Here is a 19,814-nt window from a genome sequence, read left to right as displayed (position 1 = left end):
AGGTTACATGGTTAAGGGGTTGTTTACAAACATATAGAAAAAGTATTGAAAACACACACACATTATCAAACTACAAGCAGTAATCATCTGTGAATGTGGGGTTCTGGTTGATTTTTATATTCTTTCTTATGTATTTCTTATTATCATTTTTAAAAATAGATCAATGTTCATTCCTAAAAGGAAATAACAAAAATATTTCCAAAAATCTGATCTTATTTAGATGAGATAGAAAAAAAAGTAGAAAGATATGGCCTTGCACAGCTAAGAAAAATATTCACTTTCCAAATGTCATCTTCAGATAGAGAACTATGAGATTTATGATCTTAACAGGTTGTTATTAACATTGCTTCCCACTAAGGTTCTCTGTCCAGCATGTGTCCTCTGCAGTAGGGTTTGGAATTGACTGTACCATGGTGTACAGACAGACGGCAAGTTTTCAGCTGTGCTGCAGCAGTGCTGGAAAGTCAAATATTTAGAATAAAATATTCCCTCTGTTCATGAAGCATGAAAAGAGTAACATCTTCTATCACATTGGAAGAAAATAATAGAATCTGAAATGTGGACCCCAGGTACCCTGTGTTTGCCACACCGACATTTTCTTAGGGAAACAAGAGCTCAAGGAAGAGATTAAGAAATGGTCTGAAATCCTCATTTGTAGCCCAAACAGTAGATCAAACAGTAAAAATATTTCAAGTTCAATAATGATAGCATGTTTTGTACAAATCATATGAGGCAGGAGTAGATGTTCTCTGGAAAAAATTTGCTTAATCAATAATAATATGTAGTCAATTTTGTGATAAAATTGTCATTAGGTTGTAAGAACTTGAAACATCGAGTAATATTTTATGTCAAGTTGAATCATATCATGGGTTATAGTAGGCCTGGTGCAGTTAAGTAAAATGGAACATGGGGATGCTACGTCCTTGGCTAGAGCCCAACCTGGGAGCTCCTCTCTCTGCCAAAGCAGAATGTAAGTGAAACTCGGACCTCAAGGCCATGGAGGCCATACACCCAATCCTAGCATACGGGGATGTAAGGGAACCCATCAAGACAGGCATCCCCACAGATGAGGCAAGGATACAACAGGGAACCCAGAGAGATGCGAAACTCATGAATCTAGGCAGCTGGTGTCCCAGGAGTTGAATGAAAGATAGTTGGGCCATTGCTGCATGTGTGACGGGGGTGGTGATATTCAGAAGACCAGTAAACAAAATTATAGATGAACAAAGGACAGTTTCAGCCACTGCAAAGGCAAAGGCCTAATCTTAACACCTGTGTCCCAGGACCATGGAAGAGCTCATATCCCAAGTGACCTGACTCAGCGTCAAGCCGCTTCAGGGCTTCCCACCTAAGATCCAGACTGGTCTTGAATATCATTATAGGAGCGGAGAAAGTGGACTCACTGAGACCACAGAAGAAGGTCAAGGACTCCCAGTTCTGTAAGGAGAGTAGGGGACATGTCAGTCTCTTTTAAACTCATCTAAAAGAGAAAAGTTGTTATTTATGATTGATGTACAACAAAAGTAAGGATGCAGAAATTGACGACAAATAGCCCAAATGGTAAAGATAGAAGCCCTCAGGTAAAATGGTCCTTAAAGCAAAACCCTTGGTAGCAAAACTGTGGAACACCCGTGGATCCTTTTCCTGGGCTGTGGCCAGCTACGGGCCATGCAAGGGGTAGGCTCACTGGAGCACTGTGCATTTCTGGATCTCTTCCAGTGGCACTGGGCTGACACATCTGCCTGATGAAAGGCTGGCCAACATCACCGCTGGCCACAAAGGAGTTGTTCTATGGCAAAGCACACAGCTGTCTTTGATGCCAGTGTTCTCATCTGGAGGCCATTTGCAAAAGTGCATGCGTATCTTTTCTTTTTTTTTTTTCTTACTATCTTAAAAATGTCTAATTTTAGTGCCTAGAGACATCGGTAGAACTGGGCGTGTGTGTTTACAAATGCAAAGCCATTAATTACTCTGAAGTATTTCGCCATGTTACTTACTCTTCTTCTCCACCCACCACTGAAACTACGTATCAGCCTTTCTTAGAAAGTCTGCTTCTCTGCGTGAGTGGAGGAATGGGTTGGACCTCCCCCAGACCTGCTCACTAGAGTCTCCACGGGCATGCATTTTTTGAAAAAACACATTCAATTTTATGCAATTTTATATTTGGAACAAAAGGTAAAGTATATTATCATAAAGCCAATGGCAGAAAATAAAAATTAATAAAATCTTTTTGCCAGAATATTTTGGGAGGGTCAGCCTATTTGACTTTCTTTGTGCTGTCATTCCCTTGGTTATCCATATTTCCCACTCCATGACCTCTATTTGATTACAAGTTCCTTGAGGACAGAAAAAATAGTACTTTCTACGTTTGCACAGGCCTTTACAAAGTGGTAAAGAGCTATCATTGTCTAACACAGCACAATGAAATGGGGAGCTGCACAGGTACCAGAGACTGACTGCCTGGGCTCAAATCCTGACTCCATCAGGACAAAACTGCATGACCTTGAGCAACTCTCTTCTTCCATAAAATCGTGACAATAATATTATATTCTCATAGGATAATTGTGAAGATTAAGTGAGTTATGTATAGTTAGAAAGCATTTAGAATAGTTCTAGCTCACAGTAAGTGCAATGTCAGTACTGGCAATTATGTCACATGTAATACATGTGTATCTGGGTAATCATCATAGCAATCTTATAATACCATCAGGGAAGTGAGCTCCACTTTGTTAACTGGGTCTCAGGGAGACTTGCCTAAACCTTAGAGCTACTGAGAGATGAAGCTAAAACTTGGTCCCAATTCTTAGACCAATGCTCTTCCCAGGACCTATGCAACATTTTGTTTCAATTCATGTCAAGGAATTGATTGTAAAATCTTGTCAACAACTTTAGACCTCTTTAGGCTATACTGATCTGAGTGTCAGTTAGGGTCACAATGGCACTAATAAAACATTTCTCTGGCCTGCCCTAACCAATTGAAAGATTCCAACCCCCATAAAATTCATTTAAGCTGGTCTCAGAGTCTTAGGAGAGTATGATATGCCCTTTAACATAATTCATCTTTGCTGTCACTTGACAAGTAATCTTTTTCCTCACTGACTTCATCCACCTTGGGGATGGTTGACCATGGCCACCCATGTTCACCAAAGCTGCCATCTTATAGGTCTCTCTCTACTTGTTCTCATTTCCACAACCCGAGTATAAACCTAGTCAGCCTCTGTGGGGGCTGCTGGGCCAGCCTGGCGCACAGCCCTCTGCCAAGATCCTGACATGCCTCAGACCAGGCTCAGTTGTGACCCAGTCCCTATATAAAAAATCAGGAAAATAATTATTTCTTTTTCAATATATTAATTCCTTATTAGTAATAACTTTAAAGTGTAATTTTCATAAATACAAAAGCATGACTCTCGGGGAAATATGAAATGAATACAGATCAAAAATTTTATTTAACCCATTAACTAAAGAGGGGACCAGTAAGATGCCATGACCAGTTCAAAAAGTATTTTATTTATTTTAATGTTTACTTATTTTGAGAGCAAGAGAGAGTGAAAGAGAGCAGGGGAGGGGCAGAGAAAGAGGGAGAGAGAGAATCCCAAGTTGTCAGTATGGAGCCTGATGCAGGGCTTCTTAATCTCATGAACCATGAGATTACAACATGATCTGAAATCAGGAGTCAGCTGCTTAACCTACTTAGCCACCTTAGGTGCCTCCCAAAAACATTCTGAATCTAAGGCATTTATAGGAGGATACCATTGCTGGCTTATACACAAAACTAGCTAATGCTCACCAGGACCATAAGTAAATAAAAAATTTTTCTAGAGAAATATGGAATCTTTCCAATCAAGCAGGTTTAAGGAAAGGTAAAAAAACAACCTTTTTTTAGCCTCTCGTTAAAAGCTCAAAGATAAATCAATCATCTCCACAGAGAAAAGCCAAGTTCAAGTTTTAATATCACATATTTCACAGTAAAAGTTTCACAAGGTTTTTTTTTCCCTTATGAGTAAATCCATCAAAAATAAGCCAACCTTGTCAAAACTTTAATACATTTTATTGCATCTTTCAGACTTCGTATTATAAATCAAAGCAAATAAAAATTTCCTTTTTATAAGCCTTCTACAACTTTCTATACCCACTCAGATATATTTCTGAAACAACCAGACACATACAGACACTACTCTCTGTTTCTTTAATGTTTATTTTTATTTATTTTTGAAGAGAAAGAGTGCAACAGGGTATGGGCAGAGAATGAATCCCACCAAGGCCCTGTGCCGCCAATACAGAGCCAGACACGGGACTCAGAATCATGAACCGTGAGATCGTGACCTGACCTGAAGTTGGATGAGCCACCCAGGTGCCCCTACTCTTCTCTCCTTTTAACTTGACGAATAAAAACGTATCAAACAAGAATGTACCTCTGACTTTCAGTTGTATTTTCTGTTACCGTTCCTCATAATAGAGTCTCTCCTCTCCTGAAAAATTGTCATAACTTTTAATCAAAGTACCTTTTAATATAAGACAAATCTGGAAGGTAGGAAATTAAGAACTATCTGTCATGTGCAAATATTTCATCAACAAATATATACAAGGCAACACACATCCTTTTTCTTCGTTCTTAAAGTGGCCAAATGAATAGCTTTATGAATATGACATCATAGCATATGAAAATAAGAAGTAGAAGCATATACTAAGCATATAGTAAGGTGTCAGAATTAAATTTTATTTAGAAATTATCTAGGCATACAAAGATTATTTAGTAATTACATTGATTTAATATTAAATCAAGTTATTTTTTTATGTTTTAAAGTTTATTTATTTTGAGAGAGACAGAGACAGCACAAGTGGGGAAGAGTCATAGAGAGAGGGAGAGAGAGAATCCCAAGCAGGCTCCACGCTGCCAGCACAGAGCTTGGTGTGGGGCTTGAACTCATGAAACCATGAGATCATGACCTGATCTGAAAACAAGAGTCAGATGCTTAACTGACTGAGTCACCCAGATGACCCTAAATCAAGTTGTTAACTAATCTAAGGATCTTAGATTAAGATCCTTATTTAAACTGACATACTGTAAAACATTACTACTGTTGATTGACAATGTTTGTCAGAATACAGATTTAACTTACTTGAACACAAATTTATCTTTTTCATAGTCTTAAACATGATGTAGCATCAGTGACTGCTTTTTGATCAGTAAATCAATACAAAATGTGTGGAAGATTCAACATAAACCAAACTTAAGTATCATGAAGAATGTACACCTGTATTATATTTAACATCAGTCAGAGAAGAGAATTATAGCTGTTTGTTTTTCTTTCTTAAGCCAAAATTATTAAATCAATCTGTTCTTTCCCAAGACTCATCTTAATTTTGTAAAATTGGATGTTTTAAGACATGTCTGAAGTAGCAGTTTTTATAAGAATGTATCTGTTCCTAAGCATATATCACATTTGTAGTAATAGAAGTTCTGTTTAGTTTATGTGATTTAGGGATCTTATATTTATGTAAGTGCTTATTTATCTCTATTAACGAATCAGAGCAGAGATCCTTTAATTTAAGAGACGTCATAATATAATGTATTAATACCATCTGGTGGTAAGAAAATATTTCACACTCATGTAATGATAGTCAAAGGCCTTCCTATATTACAGACCCATAGACAAATAGACACCTTCAGTCACAGGTTAAAAGTAAATACAGAAACCCAAAATTTCACCTGTTCAAATTCAAAGAGCTATTTTTTCAAGCAAGCATGGAATTCTTAATGGATTTGAGCACACAAATAGACAGACAGGCAAAGAGAGACTAACTAACTGTATTCCTTATCATGTCTTGCTAAGGAATATACCTACATCGTTTATCTAACAGAAAGCCTCATGTGCTCAAACCGTAAAACCAAATTCTCCAACCTAACTACTACCAGTGGATCTAACTTATCTGCCATATATGAACCAAAACAAAATTAATAGGAAGGGAAAAAAAGAGAGTGAGTCAGTGAAGTAAAAGTTCTGTTGCTACTTGGGGTCCATTCAGGAAGCCAAGAAAAGATGTCTGGGCTTAAACAGGCCATGGTGTCCACTTCACAGAGCTTGTCTAAGTTTGGGTACAGTTGGGTGAGCCTATCTGGGCCTCTTGGTGAACCTCCAAAATAGTTCAAGTTTCTAAAGAATAAAATCATGACTTTCATGAAAATATGAAAGGAGTATATATATCATAGATTTACTTAACTCGCCAAATAATAAAGTATTGTGGACTAAATATTTGTATCACCCTTAAATTCATATGTTCGAATCCTAATCCCTGCTGTGATGGTATTAGCAGGTGAAGCATTTGGGAAGTGATTAGGTCATGAAGATGGAGCTTCATACAAAGATACAAGGGAGAGCTTTTTATCTTTCATTCCCTCTCTTTTTCTGTATCCTCTGTCTCTCTCTTTCCTATGTGGAGAAACCAAGAAGATGACCCTCACTAGAGCTTGACCATGCTAACAGCCTCAGGTCAGATTCCCAGTCTCCAGAGTTGTGAGAAATAAAAGTTTGTTGTTGAAATCACCCAGTCTATGGTATTCTTGTTATAGTAGCTTGAAATGACTAGGACATGAGGGAACCTGTAAGATGTTATGATTCACTAGAGGAACATTTGAGAAGCTAGGATGTTTAAGAAGGATAAGAAAGCTTGCTGCTTAGATACAAAACTAATTAACTTCCACGAGGCAGTAAAACCTTTGAGTTATGTGTTTTACTGCATATAAGTTATTGTGTATTTGTTTTAAAAATCTACAAGTTAAAGTGAAACTTGACTAATCCCGGGACATTGAATCAGTGGGAAACTATGGGTAGTACTAAGTGCAGCACTGAAAATAACCCCTGCCTGGCCTTCAGGGCATATGACATTAACAATCATGCCTCCCACTTTCTAAAATGTTATTTTCCACTTTGGGATAACTTTTCTAATTTAGATCACAGAAATTTAAAAATTGTGGTGTGGAAGAAATTCAATTTAACTTTATAAAGGAAGAGTAAGAACTCAGAATTTTGTAAAATGGCATGCAAATATTTGCCATTCACAAATCCAGCTACTGGATTAAGTATTATGAAATGAATGAAATGAAATGAAATATTAAGGTTTCTCTCCACAGCCTCGATCTTTCCTTCCTTGTATTCTTATATTCTTTTCTTAGTGTAATCTTCTCCCTTTCCCCAATCCCATCCCACATTAAACACATTTTCCAGGAAACTACAATTGATCATACACACACCAACACACACACACACACACACACACACACACACACACACATTCCTCCCTGTACTCTGTTCCAGATTAAAAGTATCTCTCCTGTTCTGAAATATCTTTTCCCTAGTTCACTGCTCTTAACTATATGTGTTAATGGATGAAAGACCTAACATCGCTCACACCAGGTTAATGGTAGCTAGTATTGTAGGGAGCTGTATTTAGCTAAGTGAGTGGAGCTGGCTTCTCATTCATCCACAAATATAACAGAAGATTGAAAAAGATAACATTATTGTCTATGCAGGAAATTCCAAAGGATCCACAAAATACTCTTGGAAGTAAAAAGTGATTATAGAAAGTTAGCAAGATGAAGGATTAAACATCATATCTGAATTGACCTACAATTCATAAGGAGATTGAATCATTAATAAAAAGTCTCCCAACAAAGAAAAGGTAAGATCTAATTTGTGGCTTCATTGGTGAATTCTACCAAATATTTAGAGAAGTATTAACGCCAATCCTTCTCAAACTTTCCCAAAAGAATTGAAGAGAAGGGAATACTTCATAACTCATTCTACATGTGCAGCATGGTCTTCACACAAAAGTCACAGACACTGCAAGAAAGGAATATTTATAGACCAATATCCCTTATGAACATTGACACAAAAATCCTCAGCAAAATACTGAATTAAGAAACATATTAAAAGGATTATACACCATGACCAAGTGGTGTATAAAAATCAGTTGCTTTCCTGTCTAGCAGAAACAAACAGAATTTGGAATTAAAACACAATAGCATTTACATTAGCACCAAAAAAAAAAAAAAAAGAAATTCTTAAATAAATACTTAACGTAAGATATATAAGATATATATGAAAAAAACTACAAAGGCTCTCATGGAAGAAATCAAAGATTTAACTCTTCTTTGGTGTAACTCTATGATATTCTGGAAAAGGCAAAACTATAGCGTCAGTAAAAATATCGGTGGTTTCCAGCAGTTTGGGGGAGGAAGAGAGGAATGAATAGGTGGATTTTTGGGGGCAGTGAAACTAACCTCTATGATACCAGAATAGTGGATATTTGACCGTATACACTGTCAAAACCCTTAAAACTATGTAACATTGAATGTACCCTAATGCGAACTGTGCTCTTTATTGAACAAGGATGCATTAATATTGATTTGTCAGTTGTAATAAATGTACCACTAATATAATATGTTAATAGTAAGGGAAAATGTGGAGGAGAAGAGAGGAAGTATAGAAGAACTCTGTACTGTTCTGTAAATCTAAAGCTTCTCTAATAAATAATGTATTTTTTAAAAAGTAATTTACACAACTGTTTACAAACTAGACTAGCTTACCTCATTTTTTCTTATCCTATGACCCCAAATAAGCTAGATTATCGACTGACAATCATGTAGTTTTGACACTTAAAATAGAGAGAAACCAATAATTCATCCATTTTTGACGTGCTTGATCTTAGTTACCCACAGGTTCAGGTTATAATGGAATCTGTTCTTTTGTGAATCAGATTTGGAAAGGGGGACAGAGGGGGACTTTTCTGGCATGCCAAGTAGCTATGGGACCTTGCATGCTAACTTGAGGACTGCTATTGCTCTCTCTCTCTCCAAGATCATGGCACAATAGAATCTTGTGGAATGAAAGAACAGGGTTAGAGAAAAAAAGCATTAGGTGGGTGTGTAGAATGGGTCTCTTCCAGAAATAAGTAGCAGGTGCATGTGGTGTGTGTGTGTATGTGTCTGTGTGTTTGGTTTCTGTGGTTCTATGATCATGTAAAATCTGAAAGCTATCATATGAATTTCTTTGCTGGAAATGTGATTTTTGAACCCTGTAAATCATATGACTGTAATCACTATTGCTGTTGGCATATTAGGACAAAATTAGGTGGTCTAAATAAAATTTTAGTAGATAATGTTCAAGATTTATATGCCTTATAATTTCTATAAATTCAAAGAAAAATAATAAAGGAGTTAAGTAGAGAAAAAGATAATTAAAATAAGGGAAGAAGTCTAAATAGGCAAAGACAATCTTGAATAATGTGTAGTTCAGGAAAATGAATGAAGGGAAGATGACCAATGTACTGGGATACACCTGTCCATGTTCAAGTGTAATTGACCAAAGCTTCTCTATTTTAAAAGATTTCGTTGCACCTATGGATTCATGTGATATTTAATTTTATGTGATAAGTGGACTGGGGAATAGCGTCCCTAGATTTTTTATTAAACATTATTCTGGGTATGTCTAGGAGAATGACTTTGAATAAGATTAACATTTAATTAGTAGATTGAATAAGTAGATTGTCCCTCTCAGTGTTGATGGGCACCATTCAATCCATTGAAAACTTGAGTCGAACAAAAGGCAGAGCAAGGAGTTTGTCTTTGCTTGTCTTTGAGCACTTGGACACCAACCTTCTCAAGTCTTTCAAGCTTACACCACCAGCTCTCCTGGTTCTCAGGCCTTCAGACTGCAGATTTTAGGGCTTCTGAGACTCCATAACTGCAGGCCAATTCCTTATAATTCACTCTCTCCACCCTCCACCCCCCTCAATTCTATTTGTCTGCAGAACTCTGACTAAATCAGATTTTGTATCAGGAGTGATTCTAGGGAAGTAGAATTTTAAGAATGAGGTTTTCTTTCTTAATTTGTTCTGGAATTTCTGGATTTGACTCACATGATTAGATTTAACATATGAATGATTTTGTTTCTAGAAGTAAAGGGAGCACTGATGGTTCATGGTGTGATCTGACAAGAGAGATATGCAAATCATCTGCATTAAATACTCTTAATAAACCACTTATAAAAAGCAAGGAATTGAGTGATTGTGTATATAATATTTTTTAACTTATTTATGACAGAGAGAATGAGCAGGTGAGGGACAAAGAGAGAGGAAGAGAGAGAGAGAATCCGAATCTGAGAATCCCAGAATCTCTGCACTGATAGTGTGAAACCCAATTTTGGGCTCGAATCCACAAACCATGAGATCATGACTTGAGCTGAAATAAAAAATCAAATGCTTAAATGACTGAGCCACCCAGGCACCCTTTTCTTTAAGTTTTTTAAAATTTCAGTTAGTTAACATACACTGTAATATTAGTTTCAGGTGTACAATTTAGAGACTCGATGCTTACATACAACATCTAGTACTCATCACAACAAGTGCACTCCTTAATCCCCATCACTTATTTAACCCATCCTCCCCACTCACCTTCCCTCTGGTAACCATTTTGTTCTCTATTCAATTTTGTTCAACATTCAATATAGTTGAGTCTGTTTCTTGGTTTCCCACTCTCTCTAATCTGTCCCTTTGCTCATTTGTTTTAAATTCCACATATGAGTGAAATCATTTGGTATTTGTCTTTCTCTGACAAACTGATTTCATTTAGCATAATACTCTCTAGCTCCATCCACGTCATTCTTTTCATGGCTGAGTAATATTCCATTGTGTATGTATATCACATCTTATTTTTCCATTCATTGTTGATAGACCTTTGGGCTGTTTTCATAATTTGGCCATTGTAGATAATGCTGCTATAAACATTTGGATGCATGTATTTCTCTGAATTAGTATTTTTGTATTCTTTGGGTAAGTACTTAGTGCAATTGTTGGACTCTAAGGTAGTTCTATTTGTAACTTTTGAGGAAGCTCCATTCTGTTTTCCAGAGTGGGTGTACCAGTTTGCATTCCCACCAACAATGCAGGAAGGTTCTCCTATTTCCACATCCTCACCAACGCCTGTTGTTTCTTGTGCTACTGATTTTAGCCATTCTGACAGGTGTAAGGAGCTATCTCATTGTAGTTTTGATTTGCATTTACCTGATGATGAGTAATATTGAGCATCTTTTTATATGTAAAATGTCTATTCATGTTGTCTGCCCATTTTTAATTGGATTATTTGTTTTTGGGTGTTAAGATTTATAAGTTCTTTATGTATTTTGGATATTAACCCTTTATCAGATATGTCATTTGCAAATATCTTCTCTCATTCTGTAGGTTGTCTTTTAGTTCTTCTGATAGTTTCCTTCTCTATGCAGAAGTTTTTATTTTGATGAAGTCCCGAAAGTTTATTTTTGCTTTTGTTTCCCTTGCCTCAGGAGACATATCTAGCAACAAGTTGCTATGGCTGATAAAGAGGTTACTGACTGTGTTCTCTTCTAGGATTTTAATGGTCTCGTGTCTCACATTTAGGTCCTTTATCCGTTTTGAATTTATTTTTGTGGATGGTGTAAGAAAGTGGTCCAGTTTCATTATTTCGCATATAGCTGTCCAGTTTTCTCAACATCATTTGTTGAAGAGACTATCTTTCCCATTAGATATTCTTTCTTGCTTTGTCAAAAATTAATTGACCATATTGTGTGGGTTCATTTTTGGGTTTCCTATTCTGTTCTATTGATCTACGTGTTTATTTTTGTGCCAGTACTATGTTGACCACTACAGCTTTGCAATATAATTTGAAGTTCAGAAATGTGATGCTTCTAGCTTTGCTTTTCTTTTTCAAGGTTGCTTTGGTTATTCAGGGTCTTTTGTGGTTCTAAAATTTTAGGATTGTCTTTTCTAGCTCTGTGAAAAATGTTGTTGGTGTTTTGATAAATATTGCATTAAATGTGTAGATCGCTTGGGTGATACAGACGTTGTAATAAAATTTTTCTTCCAGTGTCTGAGAATGAAATATCTTTCCACTTCTTTGTGTCCTCTTCAGTTTCTTTTATCAGTGTTTTATGGGTTTCAGAGTACAGGTCTTTAATCTCTTTAGTTAGGTTTATTCCTAGGTATCTTACTGTTTTTGGTGTAATTGTAAGTTGAGTTTATTCCTTAATTTCTCTTTCTGCTGTTTCATTGTTAAAATGCAATAGAATTCTGTACATTGATTTGGTATCTGAGACTTTACTGAATTCATGTATCAGTTCCAGCAGTTTTTTGATGTAGTCTTTCAGGTTTTTCTTGTAGAGTATCATGTCATCTGCAAAGAGTGAAAGTTTGACTTCTTCCTTGATGATTTGCATGACTTTTATTCTTTTTGTTGTCTAATTGCTGTGTCTAGGATTTTCGGTACTATGTTAAATAACAGTGGTGAGAGTGGGCATCCTTATCTTTTTCCTAACTCTAAAGGGAAAATGTCTCAGTTTTTCTCCATTGAAGATGATATCATCTGTGGGATTTTGTTTATGGCCTTTATTATGTTGAAGTATGTTCCTTCTCAACTTACTTTGTTGAGAGCTTTTTAAAAAATCATGAATGGATGTTGTATCTTGTCAAATGCTTTATCTGCATCTGTTGAAATTATCATATCATTCTTATCCTTTCTTTTATTAACATGGTGTATCATGCTGCTTGATTAGTGAATATGAACCATGCTTGCAACCCAATAATAAATCCAACTTGATCATGGTGAATGATTTTTTAAATGTACTGTTGGATCGGACTTGCTAATATTTTATTAAGAATTTTTGCATCCATGTTCCTCAGGGACATTGATCTGTAGTTACCTTTTTTAGTGGAGTCTTTCTCTGGTTTTGATATCATGGTAATGCTAGCATCAGAGAGAGTGTCTGGAAGTTTTCCTTCCTTTTCTATTTTTTGGAATACTTTGAGAAGAATAGGTATTAGCTCTTCTTTAAATAGCTGATAGAATTTGGGGCTCCTGGGTGGCTGAGTCAGTTAAGCATCCAACTCTGGATTTCGGTTCAAGTCATTGTCTCATGGTTAGTGAGATGGAGCTCTGCATCAGACTCTGCACTGACACCATGGAGCTTGCTTGGGATTCTCTCTCTCTCTCTCTGTCTTTCTCTGCCTCTCCCTGCCCTCTCTCTCTCTCTTTCAAAATAAATAAATGAACATAAAAAACTATAAAAATAAAATGAAATGCAAGTTTGGTAAAATTTGTCTGTGAAGCCATCTGGCCTTAGACTTCTGTTTGTTGGGAGATTATTTTTTATTATTACTGATTCACTTTGCTTGTTATCAGTGTGTTCAAGTTTTCTATTTCTTTCTGTTTTAGTTTTTGTAGTTTATATGTTTCTAAGAATTTATCCATTTCTTCCAGGTTGTCCAATTAGTTGGCATATGTTTTTTCATAATACTCTCTTATAATTGTTTGATTTCTGTGGTGTTGTTTGCCATGTATCCTCTCTTTTTTTGTGATTTTATTTATTTGGGTTCTTTCTCTTTTCTTTTTGATAGGTCTGGCTAGAGGTTTATCAATTTTATTAATTTTTTTCAAAGAACCAGTTTCTGGTTTCATTAATCTGCTCTATTGTTTTTACTTTCTATATAATTTATTTCTGTTCTAATCTTTATTATTTCCTTCTTTCTGCTGGCTGTAGGCTTCATTTGTTGTTCTTTTTCTAGCTCTTTAGGTGTAAGGTTAGGCTGTTTATCTGATGTTTTTCTTGCCTCTTGAGGTAAGCCTTTTGTGTATGATGTTTTTGAACATTTTAAGAAAACTTATAAATATAATGAGATTGGCTGGCTGCTCTTATTGTTGCTGGACAAAGCGGTGAGAGAAAAGGATGAGCTCAGGATTTGAATTCCCACCTCAAGCACTGCATAAATGAACCTAAAGCTTCCATATATACTCTGAAGAAGTCCCTTATCTCTTGTAGCTGCAGTGCTAGAGATTGCTGAAAATCAAACACAGAATCTCATCTGGTAACTGGATGAATTACAATGCAAATTGAATCCCCAGCCTCACTGGGTGTCTGCTGTTAAAACAAAGGCATGAAGTGGGAAGGAATGAAACCTTGTAAGTTATAATAGGGAACTGTTGGAAGACCCTGATGAAACTGGAGACATGGAGCCCTAAATTTTGATTAGTCTTCTTTGCTTTTCCATCCCAGTGCAAGCAGTCTACCCAGCCCCAGCACTAGGGGCCTCTCCAGCCTAGTTAATGAAGGGATTAACCCTACATTGCTTGTGAAAATTGTAATAACCTCTCCTGAGGCAGTTACCATGCAAGACTGTGCTGATTCTCCTTAAGATTCACCTCACCACTCCTCTTTGCTTTCTAGGCTTTAACTAGACTCATATCCAGCAGGCCTCTCATGACGAGGTACAAAGTGTGGCCTATGAGGTGGCTATATTCCAAAATAGCTACTTGAGTTTTCCAATTAATGCAGACGGAAATCCAGGGCCCATATGTGTAGGAATGGATACTAAGGAAATGGAATAATGGTAGAAGGAACATAAAGATGGATTAGGCCAGCTTTATTGGTAGGGTGCACTAAGCAGAAATTCTGCATTTAATGTTGCAGTTTGAGGAGTTAGAAAGGGATTGGCTGAAACATGGACCAAAATGGGACCCACAGTGAGTGAGCTGGAAATGCCAAATCTCCCTTGGTGTCATGTAGAGGAAGGGATTTAAAGGCTTAGGGAAATTGGAATGTTACAGTGGATTTATCATGTAAGACCTGCTCACTCACTCTGGGAGGGTACAGAAGACATACTTTTCAATACTACTGTGAGGGGAGCCTCAGAATCCTTGAAGAGCTCTGTGTATGCTATGAGGAGCTTCTATGTAGGCAAGACCTTACAGGGGGTACAGTGGTCACTGAACTGAAAAAAACTAAATGCAATGGAAGGAATTGGACCTTATGATCGCAGAGCCAAGTGGCATCACTCAACCACCAAGGCAAAGAGAGTGTGGTTACTGTCTTGAACAGCAGAGTCAAAACAGCAATCAGAACAGTCTGACTCATATAAACTTATGGTATTGGTTGGCTCTCTGGCATTCCTAAAAGTGAAAGACAGAGAAAGCCTATTAAATTCTTACTTGATCTATATAAGTAGAAAAGAACTAGTTCCAGAAAATAAAAATCTAACCTGAATTATAACAACGAAGAGTCACAGTCCTTCCATCAATTCTCAGACTTGAGCTAGTTTATAGACCCAGAGCTCCTTGAACGAAGAGAGGTTGGGTACACTTGAGGAAGGACCCCAGAACACTGTCAAAATTTTATACTGTTAATCTATTGCCCAGCCTTCCCTAAATAAAACGTGGCTTTTTTCCCAGGGTCTCTGCATTGAGGAAAAGAAAATAATTGACACTTTGGAGACAACTTGATGTTGATTCTAGATGACACTAATTTTAGGAGACCCCAAGCATCACTGTGGTCCATGAGTCAGAGTAAAGCATATGAAGATCAGATCACCAATGGAGTTTTAGCTCAGCTCTGTCTCACAGTAGGCTCAGTGGATCCCTAAGCCTATTTTGTTATTTTCCCAGTTATAGAAAACATAATTGAAACAAATATACTGATCAGCTGACAGAATCCTCACATTAGTCCTCTGACTTGTGGAATAAGGTCTATTATGGTTGGAAAAGCCCAGGGGAAAGCAAATAGCACAGCTTCTAAATAGTACACCAAAAGTAATACCACATTTCTGCGACATTGTAAAGATTAGTGTCATCATCAAGGACTTGAAAGATGCAAGAGTGATGATTCCCACTGCATTTCCATTCAACTCTTTGATTTGGCTATGGAGAAGACAGATGGCTCTTGGAGAATGACAGTGGATTACTATAAGCTTAACCACGTGGTGACTTCAATTGCAACTGCTGTACCATATGTGGTTTCATTGTTGGAGGAAATCAATATATCTCGCAGTACCTGGTATGCAGCTATTGATCTGACAAATGTTTTTTCCCCATCCCTTTCAATAAGGTCCCTCAAAAGTAGTTTTCTTTCAGCTGGCAAGGCCATCAATACATCTTCACTACCCTAATTCAGAGGCATGTCAACTCCCCACCCTTGTGGCATAATGTAGTCAACAGAAGTGCTGTCCTTCAGAAATAAAGACTTCATTTCTCAGACTTTCTCAGATAAATAAAACCTGTGAGAGTTCATCACCACTAGACTCTCCTTATAATGCTAAAGAGAACACTTTGAGTTGAAATAAAAGCATGCTAACATCATGAAAACATAAATCTCAGGTAAGAATATAATCTAATCCAGAAAACTCCAATAGTGTAATGGTATGCAAATCACTTTTAACTGTAGTATAAAAATTAAAAGACAAAGGTATTAAAATATTGCTACAATAATTTGTTAATAGATACACAACATATAAAAATATAAATTGTGACATCAATAATATAAAACATGGGAAGAGAAGTTTAAGTGTAGTTTTTTACAGGTCAAAGTTAAGTTGCCATCAGCTTAAGTATACTGTTAAACTATAGGATGTTTTATGTAAACCTGATGGTAACCACAAAGATAAAAGCTAGTAGTATATACACAAAAGATACAGAGAAAATAAACAAGCCACATCACTACAAAAAACCATCACATCACAAAGGAAGACAGAGAGGAAGAAAGAAACAAAGGATCTACAGCCAGTCAGAAAATGGTTAACAAAATGGCAATAGTACGTTCTTAACCATCAATAATGAATTTAAATGTAAATGGATTAAATTCATAAGTCAAAAGACATACAGTGTCTGAATTGGTTTTTAAAAATATTGAATACTACATGCTGCCCATAAAAACTCACTATACTATTATCAGATAAAATAATCATTAAGTAAAAAACTATCACAAAAAAACAGAGTTCATTATATAATGTAAAGGGGTAAATCCATAAAAAGGATATAATATTTGTAAATATTTTTGCACCTAACATCAAAGCACCTAAATATATAAACAAATATTAGCAGACCCAAAGGGAGAAATAGACAGCAATACAATAATACTAGAGGAAGTCATTATTCCACTGTCAACAATGGATAGATCATCCAGACATAAATACAAGAAGGAAACGTCAAACTTGAACAACACTATACACCAAATGGACCTAACTGCCATATATAGAGCATCCCATTCAACAACAGCAGAATACACATTCTTCTCAAGTGCACATGGAACACTTTCCATAGTAGATCATATGATGTGAGGCCAAAATAAGTCTTAACAAACTTAAGAAGATCAAAATCATATCAAGTTCCTTTTATGACCACAATGGTATGAAACTAGAAATCAATAACAAGAGGAAAACTGGAAAATTTGCAAATATGTGGAGATTAAACAACATGCTCCAGAAACAGTTAATGGGTCAAAGAAGAAGTCAAAAGGGAAATTAAGAAATATCTTGAAACAAATGAAGATGTAACCACAACATATCAAACGGGACAATCTTTATATTCCCTAGCAACTCCTAGTGCAGCTTTAGGGACTTAAATAGCAACAAATACTCAGACAATTATATAACAATGAAGGCAGTGCCTCCTGGGTACCAGGTAATTATATTACATAACTTCCACATTTATGTCATGTCACATAACTTCTTTCAGAGATGAGGGATGGGAAGCAGAGAGGTTGAGCAATCACTCATGTTCAGCCAGGGGGCACCTGGCACAGCTGGCCCCTGTCCCAAGTGTGTCATGCTGCCTTGTCACATCCACTTCTACCATGACAGTCACATGTGTACCATGCAGCTATTGATTCACATGGAACTTTGGGCAGAGGAGGGCCTAAAGATTCTGGGGAGTCACTGGTCTTTTCTGCCCACATAACAGGGCTCTCCCACAAGCCCTGCTCCTCTTCCTGCTTTCATCCTGCCTTGTGATCAGGGACTGCAGACTACTGCGGACTTACCCAAGTTCAATGTCAAATGGCTGAAAAAGCCAAGAAACAATGGGAGTCTCCCAAGGTTTAAAGTCTAAACAGAGAAACTCACACAGACTCCTCTGTCTTTGCTTTCCATCCCCCTCTCCATGCTCCTTCACCACCACAAGTGCTGCCAGGTATGAAATTATTTAAACAAGCCAATCACAACTTCCCATAGAAACCAGGAGGTGCCCCCAGTTCGGTTACTACAAAGTTTACCCCTGCTGGTTCACTCTGCTCCTGAGTGCATTTTTCATGTGGCCCTGCATGTTGTGCAGTGTTTTCCTCCCCACCTGTGGGTGTATGTGACTAGTAAACTGCTGTCAATCTCAACTGTTCAGTGGCAGTTGTTGTGTGTTCAGCAATCCCACACAACTTAGGTAGGAAATCCCTTTTTCAACCAATGGTTTGAACAGGAGGTGATCAGAATACATGGGTCCCCTGTACTTTATGAAGACAGAGCTCTTTTGTTTCTTCTATTGAAATAAGTGTCTGCTATACTCATACACATATTTGAAAAAATGCTATTCTGTGTTTTTGAGCTAAGACTCTGTGGCTAGAGAATTATCTAGAATTGATTTTCTGGGCAGCACACACCAAATCAACATTAGAAAAGAGCAAACACAACAAAACTTTCCTTTGAGAACCTGTTATGTGCAGTAAGCATGGTTCTTAGAATACTAAGAGGTACACTATATGATTGCTACCTTCAGGCATCTAAGAATTATGTGACCTGCCTTGAAATTTTCAGTTGGGCTGAATATACTAAACGTTTTATTGAGGATCAGTCATGAAGAGTCAAAAAGACTTGAAAGGGAAGATGAAATATTAACTAGTATCTGAAAATACTGGTGAGACTTAGGCAAGTTGGAATAAAGAAAAACAACCAGTGTCAGTATGTGTTAGAGCTAAGGCACAGGGGCACCTGTATGGCCTAGTTGGTTGAGGATCCAACTTTGGCTCAGGTCATGATCTTGTGGTTTGTGAGTTTGAGCCCCACATCAGGCTCACTTCTTTCAGTGTGGAGCCTGCTTCAGGTCCTCTGTCTCCCTCTCTTTCTGCCCCTCCCCTGCTCACGCTCTCTCTCTATCAGAAAAAGTAACATTAAAAAAAAGTCATGGAAAAGGGTAGTAAGTCTTCTAAGATGTTCAGCTTATAATATTTGGAGAATCAAGAATAGAGAAGGATATTTTATTAAAAAAACACTCTTTTGTTAGAAAAAGTATTAAATAAATTGAAAGCAGCAGATGCAGAACAATTTGGAAGGAATTATATGACCAATAATGGTGTTAAATTTTATACAGAAGGCAATAGAAGAAACAGGGTGTCTGAGTTAAGATAATGTCCAAAAATAATAAAGGACTCTAATTCTTCAGGTAACTAAATACCTCGCATTAAAAAAAAAAAAAGGACGTAAATAACATAGTGAGTGAAATTCTGAGTACACTTTTCCCACAGTGTCTTTGTTCATAATTTCAGTAGTTATGTAAAAATTATGAACTCTAACATAATGGTAACTTAAATTCTCTAAATATTTGGAAATTAACAACACTCTCCTAAAAAAGAATCCATCGGTCAAAGAGGAAGTCTCAAGAGAAATTAGAAAATACTTAAGCTGAATAAAATAAAAAATATAATATATCAAAATTTTATGATACAGCTAAAATAATGTTTACAGGGAAGTTTATAGCATTCAATGCTTGCATTAGTAAAGAACAAAGATCTTAATTCAACATTTTAAACTTCTGTATCAAGAAACCAGGAAGAGACAGAAAAATAATAATATAAATAAGATAAAAAATAAATTATATTCTTTATGAAAACATAATAATAGAATAATAAAGAACAATATAAGTAAGATCAGAAATAAAGTATTTATTTATTAAAAGAGAAAATCAATGAAATAAAGGTTTATTTTTTAAAAATTGTTAAAACTGATACACCTCTAGACAGAATGACAAATAAAGA

Source organism: Crocuta crocuta, unplaced genomic scaffold (genome assembly GCF_008692635.1).
Source record: "Crocuta crocuta isolate KB4526 unplaced genomic scaffold, BGI_CrCroc_1.0 scaffold26, whole genome shotgun sequence".
NCBI classification, from domain to species: Eukaryota; Metazoa; Chordata; class Mammalia; order Carnivora; family Hyaenidae; genus Crocuta; species Crocuta crocuta.
Note: the sequence above shows the minus strand (reverse complement) of the source record.